General features: G+C 41.6%; 1 protein-coding gene across 1 annotated transcript in view; it reads right to left on the bottom strand.

Annotated features, from left to right (window-relative positions):
- LOC101596825 (SLX4 interacting protein) overlaps positions 1-22994 on the bottom strand; it is a 211312-nt gene extending 188318 nt beyond the window's left edge. The window contains 1 exon segment of the mRNA XM_045157544.1: positions 22806-22994. The gene's annotated coding sequence lies outside the window, so the exon portion shown is untranslated.
- Positions 22995-25902: the final 2908 nt, after the last annotated feature.

The following is a 25902-nucleotide window of genomic DNA, read 5'->3' as shown; positions in this document are numbered from 1 at the left end:
TCTGGTAAAGAATGAGGACACTGCACTGGCCCTCCCTTAAAAGTTAACTTAAGTGGGTCTGTCAATCACCTGGGAAAGAAAATGCTCCTCAGGAGGCTGTTTTCCAGGGACCTTTAAACAGTATAAATCCTACCTAAACACTTAGGTCTCACAGCCCATTGCCCACTTCCTCCCTTGAGAGCATTTTCCTCTACAGTGGTCTCTCTAACCACTCTCATCACATTAGAGCATTCTGTTTTGCAAATGTCCCTCTAGCTGTTGTCTACTCCATCCCTTGAAGATGTTCTGCCTTACTCTGAAATAAATTCTAACTATCTTCTACAACAAGAGTCAACAAACTAGGCAGGAACCCATGAGGCTAGAGTGAGATCCCAATAAAAAGAGACCATTACTTCAGTATGAAGGCTGAAACTGATGAGTCACAAAATGGTAGAAAGTATCCCCTGGCTTACACCTCCCATTTAATTCTTCCTGCCTTGGCAAACCATGAAATTGGACAGGATGACCTCTAAAGATTCTTCTGTTTCTAAACATTTACCATCCAAAATCTAACAGTTCGAGAATCAAATAAGGACAGCGCACCAATTCTTTCCACAAAGGGAGTAGAGGGAAGGTATCCCACAACACGTTTTATGGAGCCCTAGTAGCAAAATCAGACAGAGGCAGAAGAAATGCAAAATTCAGCTGATTCTACACAGACGTACATACAACCCGGAACAAACAGAAGCAGTCTAATGGGGTAGCCTACTTCAAACAACAAACAGAACAAGTGAGATATCTGCAAGGTCAGTTTAACACAGAAAGACTGAAAGTTCTAGATTAGCCTAAGCAACATGGCAAGACTATCAAGTAAACACTGAACAAAAAACACATGAACATCTTACTATAGGTAGTACAACAACACATACACACACACACACACACACACACACACACACACACACACCACATTAGAAGCCGGGCAGGGTGATGCATACCTTTAATTCCAGCACTTGGGAGGCAAAGGTAGGAGGATCACCATGTTTGAGGTCACCCTGAGACTACACAGTGAATTCCAGTCAGCCTGGGCCAGAGTGAGACGAAAATCCAAAATAAAATAAAACAAAATTAGAAAACAAAAAACAAAGAAATTTCTTTTTTTCTTTTTCTATTTCGTTTTCCAGAGGAGGGGGTTTATGACACAGGGACTCACCATGGCTGGAACTTGCAATGGAGCCCTGGCCGTCATTGTATTTGCCATCTTCCTACTCAGCCTCCCAAGGCTGGAATCACTAGTACATGTGACTCTGCCCTGCTATAATAGAACTTTTTTAATATAAAAAAAAGCATCTACAGGGCTGGAGAGATGTCTTAAAGTTTAAGGTGCTTGGCAGGAAAGCCTAAAGACCCATGCTCAACTCTCCAGATCCCATGTAAGCCAGACCCACAATATGACACAAGTACACAAGGTTGCACATGCACACAAGCTGGCACATGTATCTGGAGTTCAATTACAGTGGCTGGAGGCCCTGGCACTCCAATTCATTCTCTCTCTCTCTCTTGTAAAAAATAATAAGAAAAGGTTTTTTTTTAAAGCATCTACAAAAATACGTAGCAATCATGCTGGATGTGGTGGTGTACGCCTTTAATCACAGCACTTAGGAGGCTGAGGGAGGAGGATTGCTGACTTCCAGGCCAGCGTGGGCACAGAGTGAGTGCCAGGTCAGCAAAAGTTAGAGAAAACCCCTGTATCGCAAACAACAAAAAGGTAGCAAGCATACTTAATGATGAAGTATTATAAGCAATTTCTTTGAAATGGGCAGAAAATATCAATTTGAAATATCTTTTAAACTAGCATCCCACAAATTAAAAAATCTAGGAATAATTTGTACCCTAAGACACATGCAGGACTCCCTCACATTGATTTACCAACTGAATGCAATTTTAGTCACAATCTTAAACAGAAAACCTGGCAGGGGGAGGGGAGGAAGAAAGGGAAAGAGGGAGAGAAGGCCCTTTCAGAAGAGGAAAACAAAAGAGGAAAATTGTCTTCACAGATTCAGCAAAACTACCACAAGGCTACAAAGAAAACCCATGTCCTAAAAAGAGACAAACTCCATAGGCTAGAAACAAGTCCATGTGATTACAGACATGACCTACAGTAACAGCAGCACTGTAACTTGGTGAAGAGTGTACATATTGCCATTAAATAACTACATATTCCCAATTGGGTAAAATGAAATTGGGATACTAATTCAACTGCAACAACAAAAATTAAGGGCTGGGGAAACTGCTCAAAAGTTAAAGGTGCTGGCTTACAAAGCCTAAGGATCCAGGTTCAAATTCCCAATACCAATATAAAGTCAGATGCACAAAGTGGCACATGCATCTGGAGTTCGTGTGCAGTGGCAGGAAACCCCAGCATACCCATTCCTTCTCTCATTCATTCATGAATTCTGTCTCTCTATCTTTCTCTCTGCATGCAAACAAATAAATATTTTTTTAAAAAACTAAAACTTCTCGGGGACTTCTGGTTAAGATGACGGCATAGGTACCACACCAAAGAGGCCTGGGGGGAAAAAAGACCAAAAAAACTCAGCAAAATACACACTTTTACTAAAAAGTGAGGTGTATAGGAAATTGAAGCAGCAGCAGAGAAGTAGAAGAGATGCAGAGCATCCAGAGCCCGCACAGGCCGGCAAAAGCAGCCCCGGCAACTCTGCCAACCACGGCGGCGGCATACCAGAAAGCCACCAGGCTCGGCTCCAGCCACAGGAAAAGCCAGGTGCAGGAGCTTCCACTCACACCAGCACTCTCTGCAACTCAGGAAAATTGAAGGGAGAGCAGCAATGAGCAACAGAGGAGCAGATTGCAAGGTAGAAGAACACTTGGAACAACGAGAGAACCAGAGCAGCTGCGGCAGCCTCCCATCCCCAACTCCTGATCCCAGCTCCAGAGAACAGAGCAGCATCCCAGGACCCAGCCACGCCAACTTGGGCAGACAGCAGGACCCAAGCAGGAACAGAGTCCAGCAGCAACATCGGCGCCTCCAGCACTGGCCCCTGTAACAGCGGCCCCAGCAGCAGTAGACCCAGTAGCAGCAGCACCAGCTTCAGCTGCTGACAGACCCAGAAGAGGCAGCTTTAGCAGCAGCAGTTCCAGCATCCGGGGTGCTGATCTGCAGGGCCACGGTTGCCACACTTGGTTTGCGCCTCAGGAAAAGCCAGGGCCCAGCTCCAGAAATCAAAACAGCAGACCAACGACGCAGGCAGCAACTTGACTGAGACCAAACTCATCCAAGGTAACTGGGATTGCACCAGGCAAGGGTCTCACTTGGTAACAAGCTGACTTGGATCCCTCAACAGACCAGAAATCTTAACCTCTATGTATAGAGGATATGCTTGTTATAATAGCTACTCTGGCATACATACTTGGGGCTGATTTTGATTGAATAGGAACAGTGTTTAGTTAACTTTTAGAATCTACCTATATTTTATTCCATAGCAGGGAAACTCAACCCCTAGGAGCACCTTTGCAGATACTCTCAGAGTCATAAGAGCCACACCTAACACCTTAAGCTCCTACCCTGAAAATATATAACATCAAATCAATTGATACAGCTCAGAATACCCAGCTAGCTAGAAAATCCAAGCATTAACTTAATCCAAGATGCAAAAATATATAATTATAACACAAGACACACTAAAAAGCAAGACGATATAAATCCACTTAAAAGTATTAATGCATCAGAAATGACCTCCAGTGAAAACAAATTAGAGGAAATGCCTGAGAAAGATTTCAAAAGAATGATTGTAAATATGTTCAAAGAAGTCAAAGAACAAATCAAAGGAGTCAAAGAGGAACTTAAAGAGGAAATCAAAGGAATCAAAGAAGACGCAGGACACCAATTTCATGAAATAAAGAAGGCAATACAAGACATAAATAAGAAAATAGAAATAATAAAGAAAAACCAGTCAGAATTACTAGCAATGAAGAAATCAGTTAATGAAATAAAAAACTCTGTAGAAAATCTCACCAGTAGAATGGATGAAGGAGAAGACAGAATATCTAAGCTAGAAGACCAGGTGGCAGATCTAATACAGTCCAACAAGGAGAAAGACAAACTTATAGAAAAGTATGAGTGGGAATTTCAAGATATTCGGGACACTATGAAAAGATCCAATATAAGAATTCAGGGCAGGGGCTGGAGAGATGGCTTAGCGGTTAAGCGCTTGCCTGTGAAGCCTAAGAACCCCGGTTCGAGGCTCGGTTCCCCAGGTCCCACGTTAGCCAGATGCACAAGGGGGCGCACGCGTCTGGAGTTCGTTTGCAGAGGCTGGAAGCCCTGGCGCGCCCACTCTCTCTCTCCCTCTATCTGTCTTTCTCTCTGTGTCTGTCGCTCTCAAATAAATAAATAAATAATTTTTAAAAAAATTTAAAAAAATAAAAATAAAAAAAAAAAAAGAAATCAGGGCATAGTAGAAGGAGAAGAACTCCACTCCAAAGGCATAGTAGGCATCTTCAACAAAATCATAGAAGAAAATTTCCCCCAAATTGGGAAAGAGGTGCCAATGCAGATACAGGAAGCCTTTAAAACCCCAGCCAGACAAAACCTGGAAAGAACCTCTCCTCGCCATATTATAATCAAACTTCCAAACACACACACCAAACAAAATATTGAAAGCAGTTAGAAAGAAAAATCAAGTAACCTACAAAAGCAAGCCCATCAGGATTACAGCAGATTATTCAACACAAACTTTTAAAGCCAGAAGGGTTTAGAGTGATACATTCCAAGTTCTGAAAGATAACAACTGTCAACCAAGGTTACTTTATCCTGCAAAGATATCCATTTAAATAGATGGAGAAATAAGGACATTCCATGCCAAAAGCAGGTTAAAGGAGTATTTGAAGACAAAACCAGCTCTACAGAAAATACTTGTTAGGATCCTCCATGCTGAAGAAAAGGAAAAGCACATTTATAAGGAACCTAGAAAAAACAAGCAATACTCAAATACTAGTTAACACAAGAGAGCACAGGTAGAACCAGAACCACAAAAAAAAAAAAAAAAGGCAAACATAAATACACACCTTTCAATAATATCTCTTAATAAAAATGGCCTCAATGCCCCAATGGAAAGACATAGGTTTGCTGACTGGGTTAAAAAGCAGGATCCTACAATTTGTTGTCTCCAAGAAACTCACCTTTCTACAAAGGAAAGACATTATCGTAGGGTGAAAGGTTGGAAGACGATGTTTCAAGCAAATGGGCCTAGAAAACAAGCAGGGGTTGCTATCCTAATATCTGACAAGGTAGACTTTAGTCCAATGCTAGTCAAGAAAGATAAGGAAGGTCACTTTATATTGAGGGTACACTCCAACAGGAGGACATTACAATCCTAAACATATATGCACCTAACATGGGGGCTCCCAAATTCATCAAACAAACACTATTAGAACTAAGGTCACAGATAACACCAAACACAGTGGTAGTGGGTGTCTTTAACACCCACTCTTTATCAATTGACAGGTCATCCCGGGAAAAAATAAACATAGAGGCATCTGGACTAAATGAGGTCATAGAAGGAATGGACCTAACAGATATATACAGGACATTTCATCCAAAGGCTGCAGAATATACATTCTTTTCAGCAGCACATGGAACATTCTCTAAAATAGACCATATATTAGGACACAAAGCAAATCTTAACATATTCAGGAAAACTGAAATAATTCCTTGCATTCTATCTGACCACAATGGAATTAAACTACAAATCAGTAGCAAGAAAGGCTATAGAGCATACACAAAATCATGGAAACTAAACAATACACTCGTAAATGATGAATGGGTCAATGAAGAAATCAAGAAGGAAATCAAAAAGTTTATAGAGCCAAACAATAATGAGAACACAACATATCAAAATCTCTGGGACACAATGAAGGCAGTTTTAAGAGGTAAATCTATAGCCTTTAGTGCCTATATTAAGAAATTAGAAAGGTCAAAAGTAAATGACCTAATGCTTCACCTTAAAGCCTTGGATAAAGAAGAACAAGGCAAACCAAAAATCAGTAGGCAGGAAGAAATAATAAAGATCAGGGCAGAAATTAATGAAATAGAAACAAAACAAAAAAAAAATCCAAAGAATTAATGAAAGAAAGAGTTGGTTCTTTGAAAGGATAAACAAGATTGATAAGCCCTTAGCAAATCTGACCAAAAGAAAGAGAGAAGAGACACAAATTAATAAAATCAGAGATGAACAAGGTAACATCACAACAGATTCCAGAGAAATTCAAAAAATCATTGGGACATACTATAAAAGCATAAGTATGAAAATCTGAAAGAAATGCATAATTTCCTTGATTTAAATGACCTACCTAAATTAAATCAAAATGAGATTAATCACTTAAATAGACCTATAACAAACATGGAGATCCGAACAGTTATCAATAATCTCCCAACTGAAAAAAGCCCAGGCCCAGATGGATTCACTGCTGAATTTTACCAGACCTTTCAGGAAGAGCTAACACCATTGCTTCTTAAGCTTTTCCAGGAAATAGAAAAAGAAGGAATTCTACCAAACTCCTTCTATGAGGCCAGCATCACCCTGATACCAAAACCAGGCAAAGATAGAACAAAAAAAGAAAATTACAGACCAATCTCCCTCATGAACATAGACACAAAAATTCTCAACAAAATATTGGCAAACAGAATACAAGAGTATATAAAAAAGATCATTCACCCTGACCAAGTAGGCTTTATCCCAGAGATGCAGGGATGGTTCAACATACGCAAATCTATAAATGTAATACATTATATAAATGGGTTGAAGGACAAAAATCACATGATCATTTCACTGGATGCAGAGAAAGCATTTGACAAAATCCAACATCTCTTCACGATAAAAGTCTTACAGAGACTGGGAATAGAAGGAACATATCCCAATATAATAAAAGGTATGTATGACAACCCTACAGCCAACATATTACTAAATGGGGAAAAACTAGAAGCTTTTCCACTAAAATCAGGAACAAGACAATGGTGTCCACTGTCCCCACTTTTATTTACTATAGTTTTGGAAGTCTTAGCCATAGCAATAAGGCAAGAAACACACATAAAAGTGATACAAATTGGAAAGGAAGAGATCAAGTTATTATTTGCAGATGACATGATTCTATACATAAAGGACCCTAAAAACTCTACTAGCAACCTGTTAGAGCTGATCAAAACCTACAGCCATGTAGCAGGATACAAAATAAATATACAGAAATCAGTAGCCTTCATATATGCTAACAACAAACACACAGAGGATGAAATCTGAGAATCACTCCCATTCACAATTGCATCAAAGAAAATAAAGTACCTTGGAATAAACCTAACCAAGGAAGTAATGAATCTCTACAATGAGAACTTTAAAACACTCAAGCGAGAAATTGCAGAAGACACTAGAAAGTGGAGAAACATCCCTTGTTCCTGGATTGGAAGAATCAATATTGTGAAATCGGCAGTCTTACCAAAAGCAATCTACACATTTAATGCAATCCCTATCAAAATTCCAAAGGCATTCTTCATGCAAATAGGAAAAACAATCCAAAAATTCATTTGGAATCACAAAAGAACCTCGAATATCTAAAATAATACTGACCAACAAATATGAGGCTGGTGGTATCACCATACCTGATTTTAACCTATACTACAGAGCCATAGTAACAAAAACAGCGTGGTACTGGCACAACAAGAAAAATGTAGATCAGTGGAATAGAATAGAGGACCCAGATGTAAGCCCAAGTAGCTATAGCCACCTGATATTAGATAAAAATGCCCAAAATACTCATTGGAGAAAAGACAGCCTCTTTAGCAAATGGTGTTGGGAAAACTGGATATATATCTGCAGAAGGATGAAAATAGATTCTTCTCTCTCTCCATGCACAAGAATTAAGTCCAAATGTATCAAAGGCCTTAACATCAGACCTGAAACTCTGAAACTGCTAGTGGAAAAAGTAGGGGAAACCCTTCCATATATTGGTCTTGGCAAAGACTTTCTGAATACAACCCCAATTGCTCAGGCAATAAAACCACAGATTAATCACTGGGACCTCATAAAATTACAAAGATTTTTCACTGCAAAGGACACAGTGAAAAAAGCAAAGAGGCAACCTACAGAATGGGAAAAAATCTTCGCCAGCTATATATCTGATAGAGGATTAATATCTAGGATATACAAAGAACTCAAAAAGTTAAATAATAAGGAGTCAAACAAGCCAATCAAAAAATGGGCTATGAAGCTAAATAGAGCATTCTCAATGGAAGAAATACAAATGGCATATAAGCATCTAAAAAAATGTTCTACATCACTAGCTATCAGGGAAATGCAGATTAAAACTACATTGAGATTCTATCTCACTCCTGTCAGATTGGCCACCATCATGAAAACAAATGATCATAAATGTTGGCGGGGATGTGAAAAAAGAAGAACCCTTCTACACTGCTGGTGGGAATGCAATCTGGTCCAGCCATTGTGAAAATCAGTGTGGAGGTTCCTAAAACAGCTAAAGATTGATCTACCATATGACCCCAGCTATAGCACTCCTAGGCATATATCCGAAGGACTTATCTCATTTCCTTAGAAGTACGTGCTCAACCATGTTTATTGCTGCTCAGTTTATAATAGCTGGGAAATGGAACCAACCTAGATGTCCCTCAACTGATGAGTAGATAATGAAGATGTAGCACATTTATACAATGGAGTTCTATTCAGCAGTAAAGAAAATTGAAGTTATGAAATTTGCAGAAAAATGGATGGACCTGGAAAGCATTAAACTAAGTGAGGTAACCCAGGCCCAGAAAGCCAAGCACGACATGTTCTCTCTCATATGTGGATCCTAGCTACAGATGATTGGGCTTCTGCGTGAGAAGGAAAATACTTAGTAGCAGAGGCCAGTAAGTTAAAAAGGAGACATAAAGGGAAGAGCAATGAAAGGAGGAGGGTACTTAATAGATTGATATCGTATATATGTAAGTACAATGATTGTAATGGGGAGGTAATATGATGGCGAATGGATTTTCAAAGGGGAAAGAAGCGAGGGGAGGGAGGGAATTACCATGGGATATTTTTTATAATCATGGAAAATGCTAATAAAAATTTGAAAACAAATAAATAAATTAATTAAACTGAAAAAAAATTAAAACTTCTCATCCAACAACTAGAAAAAGCACTTGAAACAGACATATCCAGCAAAATGCACATACACTAAGACACATCACACAGCACAGACTGAACACTTGCATGTAAAAGTGACTAAGCCTAATAATCTCTTTGGATGAAATCAATGTCAGTTTTCTGGTTTTCATGTTTGCAATATAGCTAGGCAAGATGTAACCACTGGAAGAAACTAAGTGGAAGGTATACATTATTTCAAAATAAGAATCTTGAAAAATAATGGGTCTGTTTATCTAAATATATCATAAAGAACTAGGGAGAAAAGCCATTATATACTAGGAGATGATATCTTTAAGACATATAATTTTAAAAGGACATGTGTCCAAAATAAAACAATCCAATAGAGGGGCTGGAGAGATAGCCTAGTGGTTAAGGCGCTGGCCTGTAAAACTAAATGACCCAGATTTGATTCGCCAGGATCCACATAACCAGATTCACAAGGGAGCACATGTGTCTGGAGTTTGTTTGCAGGGGTTGGGGGTCCTGGCACGCCCATTCCCTGGGTCATGCTCACTCGCTCGCTCTCTCCCTCTCTCTCTCTCTCTCCCTACCTGCCTATTTCTCTCCCTCAAATAAATAAGTAAAACTTAAATATTTTTATTTATTTATTTATTTGAGAGCGACAGACACAGAGAGAAAGACAGATAGAGGGAGAGAGAGAGAATGGGCGCGCCAGGGCTTCCAGCCTCTGCAAACGAACTCCAGAAGCGTGCACCCCCTTGTGCATATGGCTAACGTGGGACCTGGGGAACCGAGCCTCGAACCGGGGTCCTTAGGCTTCACAGGCAAGCGCTTAACTGCTAAGCCATCTCTCCAGCCCAAAACTTAAATATTTTTTAATTCAATAGATAAATGTGCAAATATAGTACCCAGATTTAGTAAAGTGTCCTTGCATCCTAGACAAATCCTTGCCAGTGGACAAGGCTGTAGGAATTGGGGGTGGGAAGTTCTCCTGATTCTTTCTATTATGTATGTTTGCCAATCACAGTGAGACACCTAGCTACAAGTCTTTTACTCCCCTGAAAAGGTGACAGACACAGCCCTCACAATTCTGTTAGAAGACCTAAGAACATCTCCACACAGCCATCTACTAGCCATCTGTGTAGCACATGCTCTCTTCCCTAACTACAGGCACAGAGCCTGTCACATGGGGCAGAACAGATGATGCTCATGGACAATCCCATCTCCCTCTCACAAGAAAGAAACAGAGTATTAAGGAAACAATGTTGGTAGTATCCCCCAAGTCATATGTTAGTATCTAAAACCACTGTGACAGTATCAAGAGGCAAGGCCTTTGGAAAGTATGATCATGAGGACAACTGTCATGGATGGGACTGGTACCTGTATACAGCCTATAGTGACCTTGTACCTTCTGCTGGGTTAGGATACTGCAAAAAGACAAGATATTTAAAACAGAGAGCAAGCCTTTATCATACACTGAGTGTACTGACATTTTGGTCTTGAATTTTCCAGCCTCTAGAACTATAAGCAATAAATTTCTAATATTTATGAATTACCCAGTATACACAGGCATAGTAGAACACACCAGACCCCACAAAGAGGGTTAGCCTTGGGTTGTCCCGCAATCACAGTCTCTTAGAATATAACCGTCAAAGAAACCTGACCTGGAGGCTTGTGTTCAAAACTCATCTCTGGGGTTGCCCACAGCATCACAGGCCTTTGGCTGGTACCCATGCCCACCCCTTCATCCCAGGCTCAGGCTCCTTCACATCTGCAGCTCCAGGTCTCTGTGCCTTCTCTCATTCATACTCAAGTCTGGAATGTCTTTCTTCTGCTAAAGTTAGTTGTCCTACAAAAGCCAGCTGAGATGCCACCAGCTCCATGAAGCCCTATGTGACTCACTTTGCATGGCTCCTAGCTTCCCCACTGCAGTACTGCTTTTACCCTCACACCTATCTCCTTGGGTTCCACGGAACTCTGGTTCTCAATCTCACTCCTTACTATAAGTTTCCTAAGAACAGAGTCCTTTCCTGCCTTTTTTAATACTTGAGGCATGGTATAAGCAATAAGTTTGTTGAACCAAGTCTACTACTATAACTAAATATTAATTTTAAATATTCATACTAATTTACTGTCCTCAAACCACAAATTCCACACTGAGCTCTCTTAAAAGGAAATCAAAGGCTGGAGAGATGGCTTAGTGGTTAAGGCACTTGTATGCAAAGCCTAAGGACCCAGATTCAATTACCGATTATCCACATAAGCCAGATGCACAAGGTGGCGCATGTACCTGGAATTTATTTGCAGTGGCTAGAGGCCATGTGTGCCCATATTCTCTTTCGCTCTCTGTGTGTGTCTCTCTCAAATAAATACATAAAATATTTTTTACAATGGAAATCAAAATATTCTAAACAAGCCAGGCATAGTGGCATATGCCTTTAATCCCTGCACTCGGGAGGCAGAGGTAGGTGGATCGCCATGAATTCGAGGCTACCCTGAGACTCCATGGGCTAGAGTGAAACCCTACCTCAAAAAAAAAAAAAAATTCTAAACAGATTTTTATGAATCAAGACTTAAAGTATGTGCATCATAAAAGGAAACTGAAAAAGCTGTAATTCATATAAAACTCCATACACAAATTATAGCATTTCAAGTTTTAAGTAATGTACGATAAGTCTAGAAATGTAGTTTGGTGACACAGCACTTGCCTATGCCCAAGGCCCTGTGTTAAATCCCTAGCAGCACAAAAGCAAAGCAAAACAACAACAAACAAAATAAAAAGGACAAAAGATCACATGGTTGAAATTTAATCCATTTAAGTGTATTCAGATTTTCCGTGTCTAAAAATTATTGTCATTAAAATGCTGAAATTCTAATATTCATTTATATGAAAAAGATATTAATCTCCATTACTGAGTTTTAAATCAGGAACTATCCTTTCTAGACAGAGCAGCAAGCCCATTGCCTAGGGTTTAAAGCATAAATATTAAAAGCCTTCCTACCAAAGTGATCTGTTCCAGTCTGTAGTCTATGGCACAGTTCTCATGCTGACGGGTTTTAAGGAATCAGGGCAGTCTCCACAAGGACGGGTTTCTCTGACACATGGAAGTGTGTAATCCACATGAGCATGTGGAGAGGCTGAAGCAAATCATGGATCTCACAAAGGCAGCCCACCCTCTTCTGCATGCCTGGGCCCACTTGTCCTGGCCTGTACACAAGGATTCTTCCACCAAGAAAACATTTGGATAAAATATAACCCTCCCAAAAATATGTATCTTGAGGGGTGGTAAATATCCTAAGATCCTTTGGAAAATTAATTTGGGGAAGGCATGGAGAAGTAGATTACATAGTATCACATGATTGTCCTGTCACTTAAATGCATAGCAGAGATAAATTCAAATAAAGAAAGTCCATGACCTTCTAGATTATTCTGTGGGAAAATCTACAGCACTCTGAAACTCACATTTGTCTTTCTTTTAGAATGGCTGGCCTGTGTCACAAGCAAAAGCAGCCAGCCCAGTTAAAAAGGCCAGAAGTTAACATCAAATTTCTAACCTTTGGATCTGACATTTTATCTAGAAATTACTATGCTTCTCAATTCTTACAAAGCTTTTTAGCTATGGGAGTAAAAGCAGAAAACAATAAATGCCTCAGTGCTTCTGAAGTTAAAACTATGATCAAAACTGAGAAATCATTTTAATGCCCGTGAAGTGCACTAATTTTATCACTCAAAATAGCAACAAGACAAAAAAAATGACAAGTGAGAAAAGCCTTACTAATGACAACTTAGATGAAGTTCAAAAGACAGCTTCAGTGTAAAAGACAATCAGCTTTTCCTATGTGCTGGTTTGATTCAGGTGTCCCCCATAACCTTAGGTGTTCTGCATACTAGGTCCCCAGCTGATGGATATTTGGGAATTAATGCCTCCTGGAGGGAGTGTATTGTTGGGGGTGGGCTTATGGGCTTTATAGCCTGTTTCCCCATGCCAGTGTTTGGCACACTCTCCTGTTGCTGTGGTCCACCTTATGTTGGCCAGGGGGTGATGTCCACCCTCTGCTCATGCCATCGTTTTCCCCTGCCATCATGGAGCTTCCCCTCGAGCCTGTAGGCCAAAACAAATCTTTTTCCAGAAAACTGCTCTTGGTTGGTTGATTTCTACTAGCAGTGAGTACCAGACCGCAACACCTATTATTCAGGCCATAACTTTGAATATCAAGTATGCCAGTGGTGGGGTGGGGTGGGGGAAGGAACCCATAACTACCTCCAACAAGGGACAAAGGATAATTCAAGCAACAAAAGTTAACTTTTTTTTTTCTTTTTGTTGCCATGAAATGTACATCCAATGTTGAAATCCTCTACCAAAATTAACCCCATGGACCAGCCCTACCTTTCAGTCCCTTTACACTGTCACCCTAGGCAGGTGACCCAGGTTCTGGGCCTCCCTTTCCTGCCTTGCTCATGGCACAGCAGACTCTTCAGAGGATGCTTTGCTGACAGGCCATTCTAATGATTTAATACTGTATCAGAAACACACCCAGGCACCTTAAGTGGTATAATCATGTCCACAGGCTCTACCAAACACATCCCTCCAAATTTTGCCTTTTGTGTGGCCTCAGACTACCAGACTCCTCTACATCTTTTTGTCCATGAAACAGAACAATCATGGGCCTGGTACAGAATGCATATGATCATGTATACAATCTTACTGGCCCACTGCCTGGTAAATAAAGGCATGCTTATTCTTAAATCTCATCTAAGCATGAACACACAAGCAGACAGTATCCAATTCACTTAGCAACTAAAGACTCATTTTGATAATGATTGTTTTCCAATCACCTTTATTGGAAAGAAAGAAAGAAAGAAAGAAAGGGAAAGGAAGGGAAGGAGAAGGAAAGGAGAAGGGGAAAGAGAAGGGGAGGGGAAGGGGAGGGGAAGGAGAAGGGAAGGAAAGGAAAGGAGAAGAAAGTAAGGAAGAAGAAAACGAACTTCTGAAAACCATTAAGGCAAACTTCCAGAAATCTACTAATACAGTGGTAGAAAATAGATCACTGGTTAAGAGGGGTGTGTATTGGTTACTTTACCCATTTCTATGCCCAAACACCTGACAAGAAGTGGCTTAAGGGCTGAGAAGATGGCTTATTGGTTAAGGTGCTTACCTGTAAAGCCTAAGAACCCAGGTTCAATTACCCAGGACCCACATAAGCCAGATGAACTAGGTGGCACATGTGTCTGGAATTTTCATTTGTACTGGCTAGAGGCCCTGAAGTGCCCATTCTCTGTGCCTCTCTTTCTCTCTCTCTCTTAAATAAATAAATATATTTTTTAAAAAAGAAGTGGCTTAAAGGAGCAATTATGGCTTACAGTTGTACAAGGGATACAGTTCATGATGGGAGAGAAGTACGGCAGCAGGCCTGGGAGACTGTCTGATAACTGCATCCACAGTAAGGAAGCAGAGGAAGAAAAGGAAGTGCAGCCAGAATATAAAACCTCAAGGCTGAGCCTCAGTGAACCACTACCTCTAGCAAGGTTTCACCTTCTAAAGGTTCCACAAACTTCCTAATAGTACCACCAACTGGGGACCAAGTGTTCAAACATATGAGCCTATGGGGGACATTTCAAATCTAAGCCGCATTACACCCCTGGTCTCCATTGGTTCATGGCCATCTCATGATGCAAAATTTCATTTTGTCTAGCTTCAAAAGTCCTTATAGTCAGCCAGGCATGGTGGGAGGCAAAAGTAGGAGGATCACCATGAGTTCAAGGCCACCCTGATAGTACATAATAAATTCCAGGTCAGCCTGAGCTAGAGTGAAACCCTGCCTTAGAAAACCAAAAATTCATATATGTCCAGAGACTTAATTTCTTCTAAAACAATACAATCTCTTAACTGTGACTCCTATAAAATTAAAAAAAAAAACTATATATTCTCAACATATACTGGCATAGAATGAATTTTTTCATTCCATAAAAAGAGGAATAGGAGCATATCAAGGAAACACTGGACCAAAGTAAGACCAAAATTCAGTAGGGCAAACACTTCATACTATTATGACTGGTCTCTGTCTTTGTGATGGAATTATCTAACTCCAAAGGGCTTGGGTAGCTCTGCCGCTCCAGCTCTGTTGCCTATAGCATATACAGCCTCTCTCTCATCTCTTAAGCTGGCTCCACCCTGAACTTTTCTTCTTTTTTTCAAGGTACAGTCTCACTATAGCCCAGGCTGACCTGGAATTCACTATATAGTCTCCGGGTGGCCTTGAACCTTGAACTCACAATGATCCTCCTACCTCTGCCCCCAGCTCTTTTCTTCTTCTTCTTTTTTTTTTTTTTAAGATAGTTTTATTTTATTTGCAAGCATAGAGATAAAGAGAGACAGAAATAGAGAACTGGTATGCCAGTGTCTTCAGCCATAGCAAATGCACCTCTGTGTGCATCTGGTTTTACCTGGGTACTATAGAATCAAACTCCTGTCACTAGACTTTCCAGGCAAGCACCTTAACCACACAGCCATCTTGATAGATGCCCCACAGTTCCAACATCCTGAAGTCTCCACTGCAACTTAGGGTTAAACTTCACACTGTCACACAGATGCATCTTAGGGCATCTATGTAAGGACTCTTACCCAGCCACACACATCTGGCTTCAGGGGCTCTCTGGAACTATGAAGAAAAGCTCCAAGACTCCCTAATTTTTATATTTTTTCCTATCTGTAAAACCAGTCATGTGAATGAGGCTACCAAGTTCTGCCACCAGGCTGAGATGTAGCCTGGCCCCTTTGGACTACAGCTATATCAGCCTCTGTCTGCCTCCTAGGCTGACCTTAGAGAAACACATCTCTAGGTGGTTGTGTTTGAGCAAGGAATCTCTTCAATGTAGGCTTTCTTCCTTCAAATGAACTTGGGGTTTCAGAAGTGGAGCCTCCAATAAGTGAGGTTTTGCCCTCAGGGCACCTTTCATATTGTCCCAGTGTAACATAGGCGGTTCCTCTTTGATCCTATTATCTTTTCAAAAACTACCATTGCAGCCAGGCTTGGTGGCATACACCTTTAATCCCAGCACTGGGGAGGGAGAGGTAGGAGGATCACTGTGAGTTAGGCCACCCAGAGACTAAATAGTGAATTCCAGGTCAGCCTGGGCTTGAGTGAAACCCTACCTGAGGAGGGGGGGAACTACAGTTGCTTTTTCAACAGGAGCTGAACGCCATCCCATCCTGAGGGTTCTTTTACCAACCAAATTAATCCATTACTTTTTAAATTTTTTTAACGTATTTGAGAGAAACAGATAAAGAAGCATAGAGAGAGAGAATGGACACACCATGGTCTCCTGCCACTGCAAACAAACTCAAGAAGTATGCACCACTTTGTGTATCTGGCTTTACATGGGTACTGTGGGAATCAAACCCGGGTCATCAGGCTTTGCAAGCAAGTACTTTTTTGTTTTGTTATTTTGTTGTTTTTCAAGGTAGGGTTTCACTCTAGCCCAGGCTGACCTGGAATTCACTATGCAGTCTCAGGGTGGCCTTGAACTCCTGGTGATCTACCTCTGCCAAGTGCTGGGATTAAAGACATGCACTACTACGCCCTGTGCAAGCAAATACCTTTAACCCCCTGAGCCATTTCTCCAACAGTAATCCATACTTTTTAACTCAGCCTCATTCACATTCTCAGGATGCAGCCAGTTTCTTTGCTAGCCTGCATGAACTGCAGGAAGTCCAGTTTCTAATAGATTCCTTGTACCCGCCTAAATCTTCAGCCAGGCATCTATTGGCAGTGTTTTTCACAGCATTCTGGTCTTCCCAAACTGCAACCAGAATGATATGTTAAGCTTAGTTTATAGCTCTACAGGGTTTTGCTAGTGCAAAGTCATAAACTCTTCTACATTCCTCCTGCAACCAGTCCCAAAGGCCTAAGAACTACATGGTCAGGTTTATCACAGCAACAGCACCACTCCTAGTACCAATTTTCTGTATTAGTTAATTTACTCATTGCTGTGACCACATACCTAACAAGAAACAGCTTAAGGAGCTGGAGAGATAGCTTAGTGGTTAAGACGCTTGCTAGCAAAGCAAAGGACCCAGGTTCAATTCCCCAGTACCCACATAAGCCAAATGCACAAGGTGGCACATGTGTCTGGAGTTTGTGTGCAGTGGCTAGAAAGCCCTAGCACCCATTCTCTCTCTATCTTCCTCTGCCTCTCTCTCTCGGGGGAAAAAAAAAAAAAACAAAACAGAAAACAAAGAAAGAAACAGCTCAAGAAAGGACATATAGTTCCAAGAGATACAGTCCATGGTTAGTAAGACATGGAAGCAGGAGTGGGAAGCCAGCTGGCTGCACTGCATCCACTGTCAGGAAGCAGAGGAAAACAGGAAATATAAAATCTTAAGAACCATCCCTGTGACTAATTTTCTCCAGTAAATTCCCACCACTAAAAGATTCCACAATCTTCCCAAATAGCATCACTAGCTGAGGACCAAGTATAAACACATAAACCTATAGGGAACATTTTACCCATGTGGTTTCATTCCAACTACACCAGGGAGGAAGAGTTACCACAGGAGATGACAAGAGAAAATTTGGTGGGAGGTGGGAAGTGGAAAGTACAACCAGGTGAAAGCTCAATTCTAAAATCCTCATTTCAGTGGTGGTTACATAACTGAACAAATTAATTAAAATGTAGGAAACATCAGTAAGACTGTAGGCTTTTTAGTATATGTCAACTTAAAATATTTTTTCAGGGCTGGAGGGATGGCTTAGCAGTTAAGGCGTTTGCCTGCAAAGCCAAAGAACCCAGTTCAATTCCCCAGGACCCACATTAGGGGGTGCACATGTCCGGAGATTGTTTGCAGTGGCTGGAGGCCCTGGTGTGCCCATTCATTCTCTCTCTCTTTCTGTCCTTTTCTCTGTCAAATAAATAAATAAAAATATTGAAAATATTTTTTCACATAACTACTTTGGAAGCTTTTAGTTTTTAATTCTTGACAGTTTTAAAGATTTTATTTTATTTATTAGAGACAGAGAGAGGGAGAGAAAGCATGGGCATGCCAGGGCCTCCAGCCACTGCATACGAACTCCAGATGCATGTGCCACCATATGCATCTGGCTTACATGGGACCTGGAGAATCGAACCTGGTCCTTAGGCTTCACAGGCAAGCACCTTAACCGGCTCACTCTGGAATTCATTATGTAGTCTCAGGGTGGCCTTGAACTCATGGTGATCCTCCTACCTCTGCCTCCGGAGTGCTGGGATTAAAGGCAGGTACCACCACGCCTGGCTTCCAGTCCTTTTATTGAGAATTTTAAATACATGAATATATAGTAACTTCATCATGTTCTCATCCCTTTATCCTTTTTCCCCTTTCACTACCCCCATCCCTGGAATTTAAGATATTTTTAATTATTTTTAAAAAATCCAACATTTTCTTTAAATTAAGTCTAGAGATTTAATCAAAACACTGATACAAATAAACTTCTATGTCCAAGATATTATAACAGCCATATTCTGCAGTGCCCTATAGTTCACATAGGTCTAATACTATTTTAAACCTATTTGGATTTATTCAAGTACAATGTGTTAGAATTCACTTCTTTACAAAAAAGTCACTGCTTTTCTATAACTGAAGTAAAAAGGCTAATGCTCAAAATACAGGTGGTGTTCTCCATCTGCTAACAAAGGGGAGAAGTGTGATACCTCTGGATTGACTATATATCATTAATTAGAAGGTTTTGAATGCACATAGAATCTTGTTCTCAATCTCTAAAAAATAACATAGACTTAAAGAATTTAAAGCAGCTTAAATGATTAAACAAAAATACATCAACAAGCAACATGATAATAAAAGATCCTGGTAGCAAAGACCTGTAATCCTAGCTACTTCAAAGACTGGGACAAAAGGATTACAAGTTCACAGCAAGCCAGGCAATTTATCAAGATTCTATTTGGCCATTGGGGAGGCAGAGGTAGGAGGATCGCCATGAGTTTGAGACCACCCTGAGACTTCATAGTGAATTCCAAGTCAGCCTGGGCTGGAGTGAGACCCTACCTTGAAAAACCAAAAAAAAAAGATTCTATTTCAAAAAACTTTTTTTTTAAATATTTTTTGTTCATATTTTATTTATTTATTTGAGAGCGACAGACACAGGGAGAAAGACAGATAGAGGGACAGAGAGAGAATGGGCGCGCCAGGGCTTCCCGCCACTGCAAACGAACTCCAGACGCTTGCGCCCCTTTGTGCATCTGGCTAACATGGGACCTGGGGAACCGAGCCTCGAACCGGAGTCCTTAGGCTTCACAGGCAAGCGCTTAACCGCTAAGCCATCTCTCCAGCCCTCAAAAAACTTTTTTTTTTAAATATATTTTTTTTAATTTTATTTGTTTATTTGAGAGTGACAGACACAGAGAGAAAGACAGATAGAGGGGGAGAGAGAGAATGGGCGCACCAGGGCTTCCAGCCTCTGCAAACGAACTCCAGACGCATGCGCCCCCTTGTGCATCTGGCTAACGTGGGACCTGGGGAACCGAGCCTCGAACCAGGGTCCTTAGGCTTCACAGGCAAGCACTTAACCGCTACGCCATCTCTCCAGCCCTCAAAAAACTTTTTAATGTGGGGGAAGGTGGGGTGATGTTAAAGGGTAGGTCAGTGGTTAGGGTATTTACCTAGCATTGCAAGGTAATCCTGAGAACTGTTGTCTTTTCTTGTTTTATTTTATTTTACTATAGTGTTGAAGAATAGACCAAGGCTACATTCAATCTAGGCAAGCGTAGCACTGAGCTACATCTCCAGCCCCATATGTTGTAGTTTTAAAATACCTCATGCTTCATTCATCAGTGTCAGAAAGCATGCAATTGCAAAGGTGAAGTCCCAACACAAATGTTGAACCACTGTCATCTTTTAGTTGCACTGTATATAGAAGGCTTGGGCATCAAACAGGGACTCCCCTCCCCTTTCACTGAATAAGCTAGGAAAAAACCCAGCAATATGGGAATGAGCATAATGGAAATTATCAATTGGTGATGTATACATAAGATTGTGTGACCCCAAATGGGATAGTACTCAGCAATGAAGGAGAAATGGAAGACTATGGATACCTAGTGATAAAACCCAACATACACAAAGCCTTGGGTTAAATTCTGAGCACTGCAAAAGGAAAATGGAAACAAAGGAATAAATTATCAACACAACAAAGATGGTTCCCAAAATAACTGCATGAGTTTCATAAACAGTTCTTCCACCCAAATGAAAGCATGTAGTGGAAGACTCCTTTAGATAAAAGTCTAGAAAACACAAATCCATTCATAGTGATAGGTCAGAAGAAAACAGCTAAAGGGACTATAGAGAAAAAAAAAAAAAACAAAGAGTTAGGTAATCTATACATTACAGAGCTGGAGCTGATAAACAGAAATAGGATGGAACCCAGGGACTGTGATTCCAGACTTATTCCCTTACCCCCAGGTTTCTTGGAAGTTCTCAATATAAATGCAGTATATAAAATTTGGATTTCTCATTAAAGGAAGACACAGAAAAAACCCAGCTGCCACAAAAAGCTAAGATAAACCATAGCCTTGGGTTTCCATATCACTTTAAACTATTACCCACTTGCAAAGTTTTTATTTTTGTTTTCAAGGTAGAGTCTCACTCTAGCTCAAGCTGACCTAGAACTCACTCAGTAATCCCAGGCTGGCCTCTAACTCACAACCTACAGAGATATGGAATGCTGGGATTAAAGACACGCGCAACCACAGCCCCCCACATTTTTTGAGACAGAGTTTCGTATCTCCTAGGCTGGGCTTGGATTCACTCACTGTGTAGTAAAGGATGAGTGTGAACTTCTGATCCACTTGACATTACCTCCTGACTGCTGCGATTACAGATGTGTGCCACAAATAAGGTTTCTGTGATGTTGGGGATCAAACCCCAACCTCCTGCATGCTAGGCAGACATTCTATCAACTGAGCTACATACATTCCCAGGCCCACATACAACTTCTTTATAATTGAAAGTGAAAATGCTTACATTGGATATGATAATGCAAGAAGTATAGAAACAAACTTCTTATAATGTCAACTAGAGGTAAAATAAATGTTGGGGCAAAAAACATTTTGGACATCATAACAGAAACTACACAAAGACATACTGGACTTACAAAATCTCTGCTCAACTTTTTACAATTCTATAATGGAATTGTGAAATCAAGTCAGTGAACTGAAAACATAGGAAAATGTCAAATTGTTACTGCATATAAAACCTGTAATAGCCAGGTGTGGTGGCACATACCTTTAATCCTAGAACTCGAGAGACAGTGGTAAGAGGGACTACAGAATGAATTCCAGGTCGGCCAGAGCTAGAATGAGAAGACCCTACTTCGAAAAATCAAAAATGGTAATAAATAGTGTGTGTGTGTGTGTATGTGTGTTCTTTCTTCTGATAAAGAGAATGAGTATGGATGTGCTAGGGCCCAGTGGCACTGCAAATGAACTACACACACATACTCCACTTTGTGCATCTGGTTCTATGCCGGTACCTGGGAACTGAACCTAGGGAAACAGGCTATGCCAGCAAGCACCTTTAACCTCTTAGCCATCCCTCCAGCCAATTACTAAAAATCTAGTTAAGAAGCACAAGCTGGAAAAATAAATAAAAAGTAAATAACCAGGGCTGGAGAGATGGCTTAGCAGTTCAGCGCTTGCCTGTGAAGACTAAGGACCCCAGTTCGAGGCTCCATTCCCTAGGACCCATGTAAGCCAGATGCACAAGGTGACACATGCATCTAGAGTTCGTTGGCAGTGGCTGAAGGCCCTGGCGTGCCCATTCTCTACCTACCTACCTTTCTTTCTCTGTCTGTTGCTGTCAAAATAAATAAACAAACAAAGCAGGCTATACTTTTAGCCCATGCCTGAACCAGCACTCCTTAAACTTCTTGGGGAAGATCCAGCAGATCTGGTATAGGAGGATGATACTACTTTTCCAGTAAGCTCCCAACTGATGCTAACACCAGTGTGGATGCAGCACATTGAGCGACAAGACCTTTAAGTAAGTTGAATACTGGTTATAACATTACCTAGTTGGCTTACAAGTTTGGTTAGAGCTAGTATTCAAAAAATAAAAGGAGAAAGCGAAGTTTGCCTACCAGTGCTACGAACCATAAAACAACATGTTACTGGTTTCCATCCAGTAGATGCCAGAGCAATAGAATGCGGGCTCAAGAAAAGTCGGGGGGGCTTTTTAACTGAATGCAAAATCTTCATGGCAAGAGTAAGCACTGAATACATGCAATGACTCCGTAAATGAATGGGAAAAACCCATAATGCATTTACACCACATCCTAAAATTTTCTGAGGCAATATTTGTACCTATGGTACAAGAAACCAGAATTTCATACAAATAACTGGCCTATCCGTTGGGCTCCATTTTTCTGTCGTACAGAATTTTTCGTTATCATTTTCGCTTTGAAACTCAGGATTCCTACACACAGGTGTTTAATAACTTCTCAGCTCTTTAAAGTCAATAGGAAAAAGGTGGGGAAGTGCTGGGACAAAAATCTGGGAAAGTCTCAAAATTCAAAGCAAAAAACACCTAAGGGGAAAGGAGATGGGCAAACGGTCGAATACACATAAGAGAACATCTAAGGTAGGCAGAAGCTCCATGCTCTTACCTATGATAGTGGCGGGGGTTGGGTTCAGGCTTTGTATATTTTATTACTGTCCAGGGTCACTGACGGAGGAGTCCTTGGCTGCAGACTAAAGAGGCTGCAGAACACCGAGACAAGCTTCTGTAGCTTGGGCGATTTATTTTACTTTTTTTTTTTTTTTTTTTTTTGCACCCCAGTACTAACTTTTCTTGTCCCGGGTACTCCACGCGCGTTTGGGAAACTTGGCTACGGCACAAACAAGATGGTGTAAAGAGCTTCACTTCGGTTTGAAGCCAAAGCCAGAATCTAAGATGGCGACGAAACATTCGGTGAAGTGTCCGGATAACGCAAAAGTACGCCCAAAAGAAAAATGGCTTCCAACAACGCTATCACGACTTTCAGAGGTTTACCAAAACAAAAATGGCGACATAGGCACGCTGCTTAGAGGGTGGGAATTTAAAATTATGATTGGCAGGTTCGAGTTATCACTACGTGGTTATAGTGATCGGTAGAAACATATGACGCAGCATTTCTGAGGCGCGTTTTGCTTGTAAATGTTCAAGGAAGTTATAAGACAGGTTGAAAACTAAGAGGCTTTTCACAATGCCTGAGGAAAATTAAGTCTTGGACCTAACGTCCTACCTAAATTCCTCCGAGGGCTCTAACAGGGCACAAAAGTTTGGCTTTAAACCAGAAAAGAACTGAGAGAACACGGAAATTATAAGATCACTAAAGTGAAACAATTAGGAAAACTTTAGACCTCCGGCAGGCTTTCTAGAAGACGACCAGCTCTTACCGCGCATGCCCACTCCCCTGGCTGGGAACTCCTTCCTCATTTTCCGCGCAGGCCCTGAGGGGCGGGGCTTGGGTGCTGAGCGGCAGAGCCAGGAGCTCTGTGATTGGCCAAACCACAATACCTGCCAAGACAGTGACTTTTTTCATTCATTTCACGGATACGCATCGAGGGAGCACATGGAGGCACACAGTCTTTACGTGTTTGATGTGTTATTCAAGTTTGGTGTGTTTCCAAACATCTTTACAGTTTCAGGAGTTTACTAAGAGTGATGACTAGACTCCGCCGCCTTATTTCCGGGGAGGGTCGCAGCCCTGGTATTTTGGGACTTCATGTAAACTCCGGAAGAGGCCTGGGAGCTGCCCGCGCCGTGGCGCATGCGCCCTCGGGCTGGAAGGTCAAGGGTTGGCTTCGGGCCTCGGCGGCGCGTGGTGTGAGGCGGCCTCTGCGTCCCGTGCGCGGCGTCCTGCTCCTGGCTGCCAGGCAGCGGCTCGTAGGCAGGTGAGAGGCCCGGAGCCTCGGGCGTTAAGGCCAGCGTTGCGTCCCGCTGCAGAGCGGGAGGGAGTCGCGGAAGCCTGTCCTCGCACAAAGGTCGCGGGGTCTTGTGCGAAGGGTATTTGGGGGCGGGATATGGCGGAGGCCGAAGTCCTATGTTTCTCGGAAAGGACTTCTTAGCAAGGAAGCAGAATCGCTTGCATCGGTGCATGCAGTAAATACGGATGTGGCTGGCCCCGTGACTCAGTAGCACAAGTAGAATTGGAATACAGCTTCCTCAAACCGCCTGCGCCGGGAAGTAAATGGAACAGGAAATCCGCATTGCACCTGCGCTGTTGCCTCTTCCACGGAGAGGGTGCGCATCCGCTCCCCCCCCCCCAAGGCTGCTGGCAGGACAGCTGGGCAGCAAGGTCATGCCAACCGCAGGAAAGCAAAAGCAGGACTTCAGGGCATTTGACAATATTGTAGAGTTCCAAATGCATCCTGAGGTTACATGCATCTTCCTCCCGGATGGGAACATACCTAGATCTTTTTATGAATCGGAGACTTAAAGCACATTTTCAATTAATATTGTCAGTTTTACCATTAACACACACGGGTGTATGAGAGAGGAAGAGTGTGACGGTGTGCTGTTTGTAGGCAAAGCACCGATTAAGACAGGGTTTCTGTCCACATGATGGATGGGGGAGAAAGAACAAGTGCATCATTAAATGAACACGGTGCCTTCAGGCTGTCCTGGGTTGCTTTCGCTGGGAAGTGAACTGGGATTTGTTGTCCAGGATATGTATTTAGAAAAGAATTTTTGGATCTTTACCAAGAATGAAAGCAGAATCAAGTAAATAGAAAAAGATCAGTTGAGCTGGGCATGGCAGCATATAACTGTAATCCCGGCATTTGAGGGGCTGAAGCAGGAGGATTATAAACTTGCTGGTTGGTACCTTAAGGTTGTCCCAGGTTGGAGTTAAGATCCAGGCCTTTTTACTTTGACATTGATCAGTCATTGATTGCCTTGTAAAGAGCATAACTTCCCTTTGTTTTAGCCAGGTCTGTTCTGGTAAGGGCTTGGCAGCTAAGGGTTATTTTTAGCACTCCTATGAAGTGAGGGAATGTCTTTTAAGCACTCACTAAGAATGTAGAGCATTGAAAGGGAACTGTCCTAAAGAATACCTAATTGGGGAGTTAAGATTGGGTGCTCATAGAAAAACTCCAGTAGGAGATAACTCAAAAATTGAGACACACACGAATTGTAACAAATCCCTGAGCTTTAGCTGTCTTCATCAATGAACAGAGAATTTACACGTCTAGTAAGTTATCAGGTGATAGCTAATGCTACTGGGGAGGAGACCACACTTTGTGAGTCACTAGACTAAGCAGGGTCCTTTGAGCCATTGAGAATCTGGATAATGGTATGGGGGAGATCAGTCAAATGACAAGATGACATATAGCATGAAGAAAAGAACAGAATCCACTATGTCCAAATCGGATGTTAGGGTTTTTCTATTTTCCCCAAAGTCCAGGTCAAGCAGTATTCTGGGAAGGAAAAAGAATTGGGTTGTTGGTGGTGGTTTGGTTTGGTTTTGGTTTCTTGAGACAAAGTGCATACCCCTTATTACCCTCTAGTCCCAGTACCTGTGGCCACATCTCCCAAATACTCCTATAGTCATGTCTTCAAGCCATTGAGTTTGATTAGGGTTACTTAGAGGAGTGTGGGCGAGGGGTTATTTATAGGAGCATGGGCATTTTGCAGATCAGTTGCTCAACCACTGAAGAACACATTTCTTCTCAGCAAACATTAACTGACCATAAATCCTGAGAAAAGAGCAGAACCTGAGG

This window comes from Jaculus jaculus, chromosome 8 (genome assembly GCF_020740685.1).
Source record: "Jaculus jaculus isolate mJacJac1 chromosome 8, mJacJac1.mat.Y.cur, whole genome shotgun sequence".
NCBI lineage: Eukaryota > Metazoa > Chordata > Mammalia > Rodentia > Dipodidae > Jaculus > Jaculus jaculus.
The sequence above is the reverse complement of the archived record's forward strand: the minus strand, read 5'-3'. Positions and strand labels throughout refer to the sequence as shown.